At 41.6% G+C, this 11,444-nt stretch overlaps 1 long non-coding RNA gene across 3 annotated transcripts; it reads left to right on the top strand.

Moving 5' to 3' along the window:
* Window positions 1-3,520: 3,520 nt before the first annotated feature.
* LOC142139466 (uncharacterized) lies at window positions 3,521-5,478 on the top strand. Of its 3 annotated transcripts, XR_012688208.1 has the most exons (5): window positions 3,521-3,869; window positions 4,009-4,205; window positions 4,308-4,509; window positions 4,612-4,661; window positions 4,764-5,478. It is a non-coding gene; the product is annotated as an uncharacterized LOC142139466 (long non-coding RNA). The 3 variants fall into 3 exon arrangements; XR_012688206.1 differs by having other exon boundaries at window positions 4,308-4,661; XR_012688207.1 differs by having other exon boundaries at window positions 4,009-4,281; window positions 4,384-4,661.
* The last annotated feature ends 5,966 nt before the right edge of the window (window positions 5,479-11,444 follow it).

The raw sequence follows: 11,444 nt of genomic DNA, 5'->3' as shown, positions 1-11,444 counted from the left end.
AGTATTTAACTTATGTGCAAAATAATAAACTTATTTACACCCCTTGCATTGCAACATGGTTTTGTCCAGAAAATTTAAGTAAGAAAACTTACTCAAATTCTTGCCTAAGTTCTTTAATGAATCAGGCCCTAGACATCTGTATGATTAGCAGTGCTGACAGGTTAAAATACCTAATTTTATAGCTCTTGTAATATATATGGACTGTTTTCTGTACTAATCAATGGTGAAAGTACTCCCCCGGGCCAAGAAGAGAAGGCAGATGGGAAACAGTGAAGGTCTCTGATAGTGTCCAGTAGTAAAGACAGCAGAAAACAAACCAATATTAGCAAAAATCAACCCTCCGTGCCTCTGTGCCTATTGATTACCAATTACTGAATGCAGAAGTGGAAAAAATATTCTTCCCACATTAGAAAAGTACTTGGGTTAACTGAAACAATCCATGTGGTATGTAACAAAAGAACAACCCCTCTCATGCCGGTCATTGAAAGCCACATTTAGCTTACTTATGATTTAACGGAACCTTTATTAGAGTAGCAAAAAAGTATAAAAAGCTACTAGATGTATAACATCTCTGTTTTTGTGTACATTACTAGGTTTGTTGTTAGCACAGTTATTTGTTACATACTCTATACATCTCTACACATAAACACCCCATTAATTCTTGTGTAAGTTGATTCCCTAATTTAACTAGTTCCCTATTTTTATATGTATATACCATTTTTTTTTTAAACATTTATCTGACACTGCAAATGCCACCGGTTACACTGCCGACATTAAGGGGACAATGTGAGCGGGTTCGGTGGCTGTATACACTAAAAAGCAGAGGAATAAAAAAATGTTAAAAAGTTTGGGGGCCACCCTATAACTATTAAGCCTAGCGCTGCCAGACTACTGCTGGTAGTGCGAAATTGGGGCGAAAAATGCGCGGGGTCCCCCCCCCCCTGATTTCACCCCAACTAGCACTAGGCAAACAAGCCGGGGTGGTTTGCAATATAGCATGGGGACACATGGCAGGGGTGCCCCTGCCATAATGACAACCAATCCCAAATTGTTCAGCATTGGGCTGGAGTGGGGTCTGCAAACAAATTGTGCATGCCCCCCTCTAGGAGAACCCAGCCCAGTGCTGAAAGCTCTAGGGCTCTTCCTACACCCCTGAGACGGTAGGTGTAGGGTAATAAGGTTAAGAAAAGAATGATACCACCATTCTAGTTTGGGGAACTACAAGTCCCAGCCAGTACAGGCTACCATTAGCAGTCTGGGCATGATGGTCCAGAAGAATCCAAGTGGAATGTTCATGGGTTCTCCAATTGGGATGCTGAGAAACAGCCCCAAAGATTTACCAGCTAGTTTATACCCAGGGATAATGAGTATTATTTTTTCTATGGGAAGCTGGTATAGAAGGAGTGACGTAAAGTTTATTAACACAGATTGATACTTTCCTGTAGAGAGAGCTTGTCTACAATCACTTTGGAGGGAAAAGGGAGTCAATACAGTAAACATACGTCCAGAAGGGGTGGGTGGGGGTGAGAAAAGCCAAATAAATTTAGCGCCCACCTGTGGGGCAGTGGCAAATAAGAAGTTTTTGTCCTCATTATAGAAAATACAGTTGAAGCTTGTAAAAGGGTTTGTATTTTGGTGTTATATCTATGGGTTCTAATAGACTGGCAAATGTGTTGAAACCCATTTATTTATGACTATTACCATCAAGCAATTCCTCACAAAGCTAGTTCTCATTTAACCTAAGAAATATAGTTCTTGTTCTTATTCTTCCTACATTCACAGGAACAATATTTCTATAATAACTTATGCTCATCTTCAAGAAAAACTGCACACGGTGGCTGAGTGGTTAGCGCTTGGACCCATATTTCAATGGAATTTATTACCGACCTGCCAAAGATATTACTTATCCAAGCATTAGTTGATTACTTTTCCTAATATGTCTTATTTTGTTCTTTCCTGACATCTGCACCTCTTCCTGCAAACTTCTTTTATCAATGAAATGTTTCACCTCCCCTTCACATTGTGTCTCACAGGTGAGTGCTAATTTCCAAATTCTAAATGGTTTTCTGTAAGCAGTTAGAGATCAATATGTATTTCTCATTTGTGCACCATCCTCAGTGAAATGAAGACATAGAAAGTCAATCATTAGCACGATTAGGCAGATTTGCTCTTTCGGGCAGAATTTGCACACATTAATCATGTTAACGATAGTACTAATAAAGTTCCATTTTAGAATTCATAGAATTTTGTCACCATTCAGAGCATCCACTCCTAGTTTCCAATTCTTATAGGGTTCCTGCTATTGAAACTATCATCTCAGCTTTCCAAGCCATCTGGTAAACTCATGATGTCCTTCTTAAGGCCTCAGACCAACACAAAACATACGCTGATAGACATAATTGATCAACAGTCTATTTATGTCCAGGAGATAAGGTTTGGCGTCTCAACATGAACACAAAACTGAAAGTGCCATCCCTTCATGTCATGTCAAGAAGTCATGTTGAAAACTATTCTACTTGGTTGATTAGAAGGACTTTTAGTGGCTGAGAGTAGGTCCCACTTAAGAGGAGGGGAAACACAACATTCCATTACTGATTACATAAATAAAGACCGCCTGGTCTCAGCTTCTGCATATGCCCACACCTTCTCTATCCCCATCTATGGTTGGATGTTAGCAGGCACTGGATTTAAAATGACAGGTTACAAATTAGTTTTAAAGAGTGGTGCCTCCCTTCCCATCCTAAACTGGTGACCCTGCCCCTATCACAGGCAGTTCTATCACCATGATTGGGCAGGTCTCCATCTCCCACAATATCAATACACTCCTCTTCTGAAATAAGATGTGAGGTTGTGATCATCCGCTACATATTGATTGTTCTTTCCTCACCCACCTCAACACAGTGGACACACAGACATGGGAGGAAGTGTGATAACGAAAAAGTTCTCTGACAAATTCATCCCGTTATTAGACATAAGCTATAGGAATTGCTTCAGTCAGGTCTAGATTGGCTAGCCAGGACTATAGGGGATGTCCATTTAATGAACATAAAGCCTCAAGAGCTTTATTAGGATACACACTCACATGTTTTTGAAGGTATTTTACCTGCATTTTTATGAATTCTTTATTTATGCGTTGTTTAATTAATAGCAAAAGTCAATAATAGTAACAACAATTTATAAGGAATCAACATGTTAAGTCAGTAACATAGAGCAGATTTTTAGAATATTTAAAAAATAAATACAAAACATAATGGAGGAAAACATCCAAACAAGGGGAAGTGGGAGAGGGAAAAAAGGAGAGGATACAACATAAAAAACCATATCACTTATCAGCAAGTACATGTACAAATACTTATCATTTTGATGGAAGGGCCGCTGTTAGTATTGTATGGTAGTCATCTGTGTCTTTAAATTTCAACCAGTTAAACTAATTAGTTGTGAACTTAGAGCTCCGGTTACTGGCTGAGAGGGAAAGATCTTCCATGGACATATAACATTCGACACGAGTAAACCATTCAAACATAGTAGGAGGGGAAGGTGACCTCCAGCGTACTGGTATCAAAGATTTTGCTGCATTATTAAGATGTTTAAGAAGTGATTTTTTTTTTTTTATATGAAGAAATAGGTTTATTAGACCAGGAAAGAAGCCAGAAGCCAGACCCAGCCGGCACATCCCTACTTGTAATTTTTTTAAAAGATGGATTATTTCGTTTCAATACACGGAGATCTTGGAACAGGACCACCACATATGGATTTGGGATCCTATATGTGAATTACATCTCCAAAAAACATTTTTAATGTTTTTAAAATGCGTGTAAATCGGTGCATAGACATTGACATGTTTAGTTCATGATCTGCCTCTGGCTGCAGTTTTACATCTCCTCCCTAGATGCTGCTGTGCCTTCCCCTGATCCTGCCTACAAAGGGTTAAGATCTCATGGTTGGATCCGGATCATGCTCACAGTCTCTGGCCTTTAAAAGGCTACTTCTCCCAGTAATCTGGACCAGGTCATCAATTGTCTTTGCTGTGGCTGGTTTCTCAATGTAACGCCTGTGTTCTGATTCTGACTGACTCCCTGTTCATCTCACCTGCCTGGTCTCCAGCTCACAAGCTTCCCAGCCTGACCTGGTAAGCCAGTCTCTCTGTGCCTGCAGATCATCTCACCTGCCTGGTCTCCAGCTCACAAGCTTCCCAGCTTAACCTGGTAAACCAGTCTCTCTGTGCCTGCAGATCATCTCACCTGCCTGGTCTCCAGCTCACAAGCTTCCCAGCCTGACCTGGTAAACCAGTCTCTCTGTGGCTGCAGATCATCTCACCTACCTGGTCTCCAGCTCATAAGCTTCCCAGCTTAACCTGGTAAGCCAGTCTCTCTGTGCCTGCAGATCATCTCACCTGCCTGGTCTCCAGCTCACAAGCTTCCCAGCCTGACCTGGTAATCCAGTCTCTCTGTGCCTGCAGATCATCTCACCTGCCTGGTCTCCAGCTCACAAGCTTCCCAGCCTGACCTGGTAATCCAGTCTCTCTGTGCCTGCAGATCATCTCACCTGCCTGGTCTCCAGCTCACAAGCTCCCCAGCCTGACCTGGTAAGCCAGTCTCTCTGTGCCTGCAGATCATCTCACCTGCCTGGTCTCCAGCCCACAAGCTTCCCAGCCTAACCTGGTAAGCTGGTCTCTCTGTGCCTGCAGATCATCTCACCTGCTTGGTCTCCAGCTCACAAGCTTCCCAGCCTAACCTGGTAAGCTGGTCTCTCTGTGCCTGCAGATCATCTCACCTGCCTGGTCTCCAGCTCACAAGCTTCCCAGCCTGACCTGGTAAACCAGTCTCTCTGTGCCTGCAGATCATCTCACCTGCCTGGTCTCCAGCTCACAAGCTTCCCAGCCTGACCTGGTAATCCAGTCTCTCTGTGCCTGCAGATCATCTCACCTGCCTGGTCTCCAGCTCGCAAGCTTCCCAGCCTAACCTGGTAATCCAGTCTCTCTGTGCCTGCAGATCATCTCACCTACCTGGTCTCCAGCTCACAAGCTTCCCAGCCTGACCTATTAAGCCAGTCTCTCTGTGCCTGCAGATCATCTCACCTACCTGGTCTCCAGCTCGCAAGCTTCCCAGCCTGACCTGGTAATCCAGTCTCTCTGTGCCTGCAGATCATCTCACCTACCTGGTCTCCAGCTCACAAGCTTCCCAGCCTGACCTATTAAGCCAGTCTCTCTGTGCCTGCAGATCATCTCACCTGCCTGGTAACCATCTTCTTAGGTTTAACTGGCAACCCAGACCTCCATTATCTGCAATCCACTGTCTAACTTGGAAAACCAGAGTCTTCTGCTTCCCAACCAAACCTGCTTACTCAGACTCTCCAGTAGCTGCAGTTAGCCTGTTGTGCCAGGAATCCAGCATTTGTGTTATTTGCCTTTTCATTTGCTACATCTCAGTTTTACCTGTATGTTCCATATTTAAATAAACCACCTCACTTCATTCACATTACTCTCCGTGGTGTTCATACTAGGAATCATGACAGTTTACTTGCATTGTATTCCATTGAGTTGATGAAGCTATTTTCAGACTTTACATGCGTTTCTGCATTTCAATGCAATGCAAATCTAACACACTATACAAGCTAAAAACATATCAAACATATCAAACATATCAAAATACTAGCATTTTTACTGGAATTAAAAAAATGCATCCCATATGCCACTGGCTATGTACCCTCACACCTCCACTCATAACTCTTCAGATGAGAAGCCCCTTATAATCTCCTGCATTTTTCAATGAATGAGCAGACACACATGAAAGAAAGGGTGTGTAAATAACAATGTCACTTTTGCTACTACTTGTCAACACAGACTCACACACATAAGAAAACCACATGTCCCCTGATACTCAGGACAGAACTGGTACTAAATATCTAATCAGAAACAAGAGTAACACATGTTGGATGGATAAAATGTATGCTTAACTTGTTTTTCTCACCTTTAACTGATATAAACTGTACACATATATATGAATATAGAGACCATCCAACATGCTCCCGTAAGCCTGATACAAAAAGCTTCACTTCTGAACATTAAACCTAATTTAATTATGCAGTTACCTCTGTTGAACCGAATAATCCATGAGAAGGATGATTTGAACACATATTCAGAACACACTGATTAATCAATAGAAGCACTTTGGGGCTGAAGCAGATTTGGCTACAATTGTACCCCTATAAAAACTCAATTGCAACCATATGCTAAGCGGTGACTATAGTAAGATGCTTGCCGGCCAGCAACAACAGCATATATACCTACTTTACTCCATATACTTTACTCACATACACTTTTGTCCCACTTGCTCCCATGTTTTTATTCATTTATTTTATTTGCAACAAAAGCATTCACTATGATGCATCAATACCATACTTGTCAACTCTCCTGGAATGTCTGGGAGACTCCTAAATTCCAGGTAGGTCTCCCGGACTCCTTGGAAAGTAGGGCAACCTCCCGCATCTGCCCACTTCCTAGTGAAGTGGGCAGGATTAGAGTTGCCATGATGTTACTTGCATGATTACTTCACAGATGTGGGGCCAAAAATGAAGCCATTTGCCAAGCCCCCTGCCCCCATAGAACCGCGCACCCCACCTCCACCCCAGGAACATCAAAAAGTCAGCAAGTATGATCAAAACAACTGCTAAAACCTCTCTAATCTGCAGAAAATATTCCCAGTCTGGTGTAAAAAACAAAAAGTTTTTCTTAAACAAACAAAAGCATAATATATGGTTGAGCCACGAAGAAATCACCATTCAGCATAAGCAGAGCATTTCAAGCAGCCAATCACAAGCAGTGTGTGTTACTGCTGGGGACCATCATCATCAACATCCCCTGTTTGCACCTGCCCCTGATCATACATGTAAATAAGAGGGTGGAGGTGCATCTTTGTCTCACTCTGCATCTGATCACAATTGCACATTGCACGCCCCCTTACTGTTCTCTGCCTAGGTTAGAACGCCCTCGTTTCACCTTTCCAGAAGGGAGCAGGTGTAAGTGGTATAAGGGCGCAGATCTGCATGGACGCCTGTCCATGCGCCCAATTTTCTGGGCAATTTCAAGCAAGATATGCTACGCAAACCGGTAAATTACTCACTCTCCATCAGCCCACTATATTTATTAGATATAGTAACATTTACATTCAAACAAACATAGGGTCACACAAGTCATGCAGACAATTCAGATTGCTGCAGACTCACAGTCATGGGGGCTCTTGGCACTCTTCATATTCTGAGTCAGCCACTCATGATCAGTGTTGCTACGGGAAATGAAAAAAAGAGTCAAGCCACTTATGATCGGAGACTAAAATGAAATCTCCATATTTATTATTTCCCTGCTGTTTCTATGGCAACACCTTTTGTCTATAATATGTGAACAGTAGCAGACATGTTCACCTTCCAGAGAGGTAAGTAATCTATCAAGTGGGGCTCTTACAATTCATCAATGGTTCTCAAATGGATGGGCTGAAATTATGTGACAGGTTGAAATTTAAATATCAGAACTTTCAAAACTGCTGTACAGTACAGATGAGTTCATCTATGTAAATAAGGCACTGTAGCTGTAATTAAAACTAATTGCACATGCAATTATTATTCAGGTTACCTTGAAAAGCACAATAGGGTATTTTCCACTAATGAGGCTAGAATGGTTTTGTTTCCTTTCTGCTATAATATAAGCATTGCTGAGAATTCTGGATAGCTCACCTTTATTGCTGGGGTGCACTGCGTGACACAACATAATTGATCTCCAGATTGAGCATTACTTTGACAGAAGCAGTGGGGGACATTTATGAAAGTTTGTACAAAGAATAAAGATGATGTTGCCCATAGCAACCAATCAGATTCTATAATTTTTCTAGTGCAGTTTGAAAAGTGAAAAACATGATCTGATTGGTTACTATGGGCAACACCACCTTCTACTTTTAAGTACGACCCCAGACATCACAGTATCACTGCAATTCCTACTTTGTAGTGCTTAGTATAAAACATGGGGAAATCTATGAAAGATTGAATTAGTAAATTGCTGTGGAAATCATCATTATGTTTTCACTGGTATCAGACACTTGAGATTGTTTTAAACCCAGTGAGATGCGTGAGGACGGAACCTTTTATGCATCATCATCATCATCAAATATTTATTTATATAGCGCCAGCAAATTCCGTAGCGCTTTACAATTGGGAACAAACATTAATAAAACAATACTAGGTAATACAGACAAACAGAGAGGTAAGAGAACCCTGCTCGCAAGCTTACAATCTGTGGGACAATGGGAGTTTGATACACAAGGGTAAGTGCTACATCATATTGCTTATTGGTCCAGCTAGAATGCAAAGGTAAAAAGTATTGAGTGGACTGTGTGATCAGTCACACAACTATGTTGGTCAGAGGGTTGTTGTCTTGTGTTAGCTATGTAGAGACTAGAGAGTGGTAATAGGGTAACCTAGGGAGATTAAGATGCTGTTTGAGGAATATCATAAGCTTGTCTGAAGAGGTGGGTTTTCAGAGAACGCTTGAAGGCTTCAAGACTAGATGAAAGTCTTGTGGTGCGAGGGAGTGAATTCCATAAAGTGGGTGCAGCCCGAAAAAAAAGTCCTGTAACCAGGAATGGGAGGATGTGATGAGAGTGGAAGAGAGATGCAGATCTTGTGCAGAACAGAGGTGTCGAGTTGGGAGATATTTTGAGTGAGGAGATGTATGTCGGTGCAATTTTGTTGATGGCCTTGTAGGTTAGTAGATGAACTTTATATTGGATTCGTTGAAAAACAGGCAACCAATGTAGAGACTGACAGAGTGGTTCAGCAGAGAAAGAATGGTTTGCATGGAAAATCAATCTAGCCACTGGGAGTACAAATATTGGAATGAATGGGCCCATTAAAATAGCGAAAAATGACCAAACCGGTACTAGTTCTAACCACTACAAGATGATCAAAGCAACAGTAACAAGCGTTTAACCAAACTGTCCACTTGTGATTCGTTGACCATTTCAGTGCTAGTAGGTAAGTGGATTATTTTTTCTGAGGATTTTTCCTTTTCTTCCTTTCCCCACTTGATCTACGACAGAACAAAATAGAATAAAGAAAAAAGCTTTGATTTCCTTTTTGAATTATGATGGCTCAAGAAAGAATATTTTTTAAATATTTAATAGTGGGGAACTAAGCTTTTTAGGAGTCTTTTTAATTAAATTAAAGTTAATTTTACAATATGTGTGTGGGTTTACTTACGTTCCCTGTTGGTACACTGAGCAGGGGTGTTAGAGACATGTGTTCATTACACTGGAGTCACAGAATTGCCTTTCCAAAGGACCTAAACTTTACTACCCCTGCTCCTATGGCTTGGGGGAAAGATAAAAGCCCCTGAGCTTTTCAGGACAGGGATTATACCCTCCTCAAAATCTTCTGCTACATGAGAGCTTTATGTCCTCCCTTACCGCACCTGCATTACGATTTGACAGGTGTACCGCCCCAGTCGAAATCCCCATGTGCTACAATGCTTGAACCCGGTCAACGCATTAAGGGGTCTATTTATGACCCTTCGTTTTTTTTTCACTTGATACTTTTCAATCCTTATCTCCTTGATAAGGATTGAAAAGTAACGGCTATGTATTAAAAAACTTCTCAGGGACAGCAGTGCCGTTAGACTGCTGTCCCTGAGAAGTGACTCACCTGATCATCGCAGTCTTTTCTCAAGTTTAAAGGCTGCGGTGATCTTCTCTTTTTTTTTCTTTTCTTTTTTTTTTCCTTTTTTGTTAGTGCGCATGCACCGACTGAAAAGTTGGTGCATGCGCACTAGCATCCTGGACAGCAAACTGTAGGATGAATGACAGGGAGGGATCACATGATCCCTCCACACATGCGCTGTCCAGCTCTGCTCTTCAGAACAGAGCTGGACAGCGCGAAAGTTTTCAGATATGTTAATGTACGCCAGCTTCAGATGCTGCGATGCTTCAATAATACATAGCAATTTCACGGTAAACACCCGAAAACTGTTGTTTTCGGGTGTTTAACACAGGAAAAATCCTTGATAAATAGACCCCTGAGGATCATTAACAATCATCTAATCCTCACCGAATCCTAAAACTTGAGAAATTTAATATCATGTGACACATAAACCATAGCATATTTTACTTTATTGTTTATTCGACAATAAGCAATATGAAGACGTTATGTGTGAACAAGTAAGCAGACCCTTCCTGCTTCCATATCAATTCTAACATAACTCCCACCAGTCCCGGTTTAGATGGGACGGTGAAGCCGCCCTGACCGTAACAGCTTTGTTCCGTAGATTGGAATGTTCGCAAGTATGTCCCTGTTCACCGCTGCTCTGGATAGGCTGTCGTGTATGGGAATAAATGGGTCTTTTGAGGAGAGGTCCCTAAAGTTGTGAGATATGATAGAAAGGCAATTTGCGACAGGTGCTGCTAATCAAGTGCACTCTATTATTTGATCATTGTATGGCTGAAACTTCTCACCTCCAAACAACGGTTCTGCCTTGAAACTCATCTCTACTCCTGTCCACGGGGAGATGTGCATTTAAAGTTATTCAAGGACATGTCTGCAATTGTTGTTTGCCATGTGTTAAACTTCACTGACACGGTTAGTAACATAGAGCGGTGTTGAACAGCGCTTTGGGGGTGCTGTAGAATATTTGGGACATTGGAACACAAATTAAAAGAGCAGGCAGCATACAAAGAGTTCCACTGCAGAGCCAACTTTCCCAAATGCTAGTGAGCGAGCCCTCGCTATGGACAATTTGCCTGAAATGAGGAAGTGTACAGTTACAATTCCTCTGATACATTTACTATACAGGCAGAAATAACAGCATATATCCTGTTTACCTACATGTCACGTACAGTGTGTAAGAGAAAACTGGACAGTGCTCAATTTCAAAGCACAGATCAGATACAACTCCTTTTACAAAGCATCCGTCCCTGTATCATTCATATCAATACACAGTTAAACATTAACGGGAAATATGTATAAACTAACTTAAGTGGGCGCAGAATTTGTTTGATCACTGACATTCTGAAAGCTACTAGAAAGTAGAGCGTCCAGTTCAATCCTAATAACATGGGATCATTTTGTATAAGCTGTAATGAGAAAACTGTAATGGAAAGCCCCATTAACAATGAACTTTACTCAAGGAGGAGATGTTAATGAGTAATGAAACAAAGAGCTCTGTTACAGAGATTAAATGCTCCTGTGTCTAAGTACAAAGGTCACGTTGCAAAGTGCAGCTGCTAGTCAGCTCGAACCCTGATGCAACCTTGGATTCCCCGAGTACAATGTCTGTCTTCCTCCCTTCCTGTTACTAAGCTGACAAGTGCAAGGTCCAGTCAAGGTTCAAAGTTTAACATTGGCGAGTAGGCTGTATATCTTCTATGTGAACATCTGCACATTTTCAGAAATAGCTTAAAAAAAAG

This window comes from Mixophyes fleayi, chromosome 2 (genome assembly GCF_038048845.1).
Source record: "Mixophyes fleayi isolate aMixFle1 chromosome 2, aMixFle1.hap1, whole genome shotgun sequence".
Classification (NCBI taxonomy): domain Eukaryota; kingdom Metazoa; phylum Chordata; class Amphibia; order Anura; family Limnodynastidae; genus Mixophyes; species Mixophyes fleayi.
The sequence above is the reverse complement of the archived record's forward strand: the minus strand, read 5'-3'. Positions and strand labels throughout refer to the sequence as shown.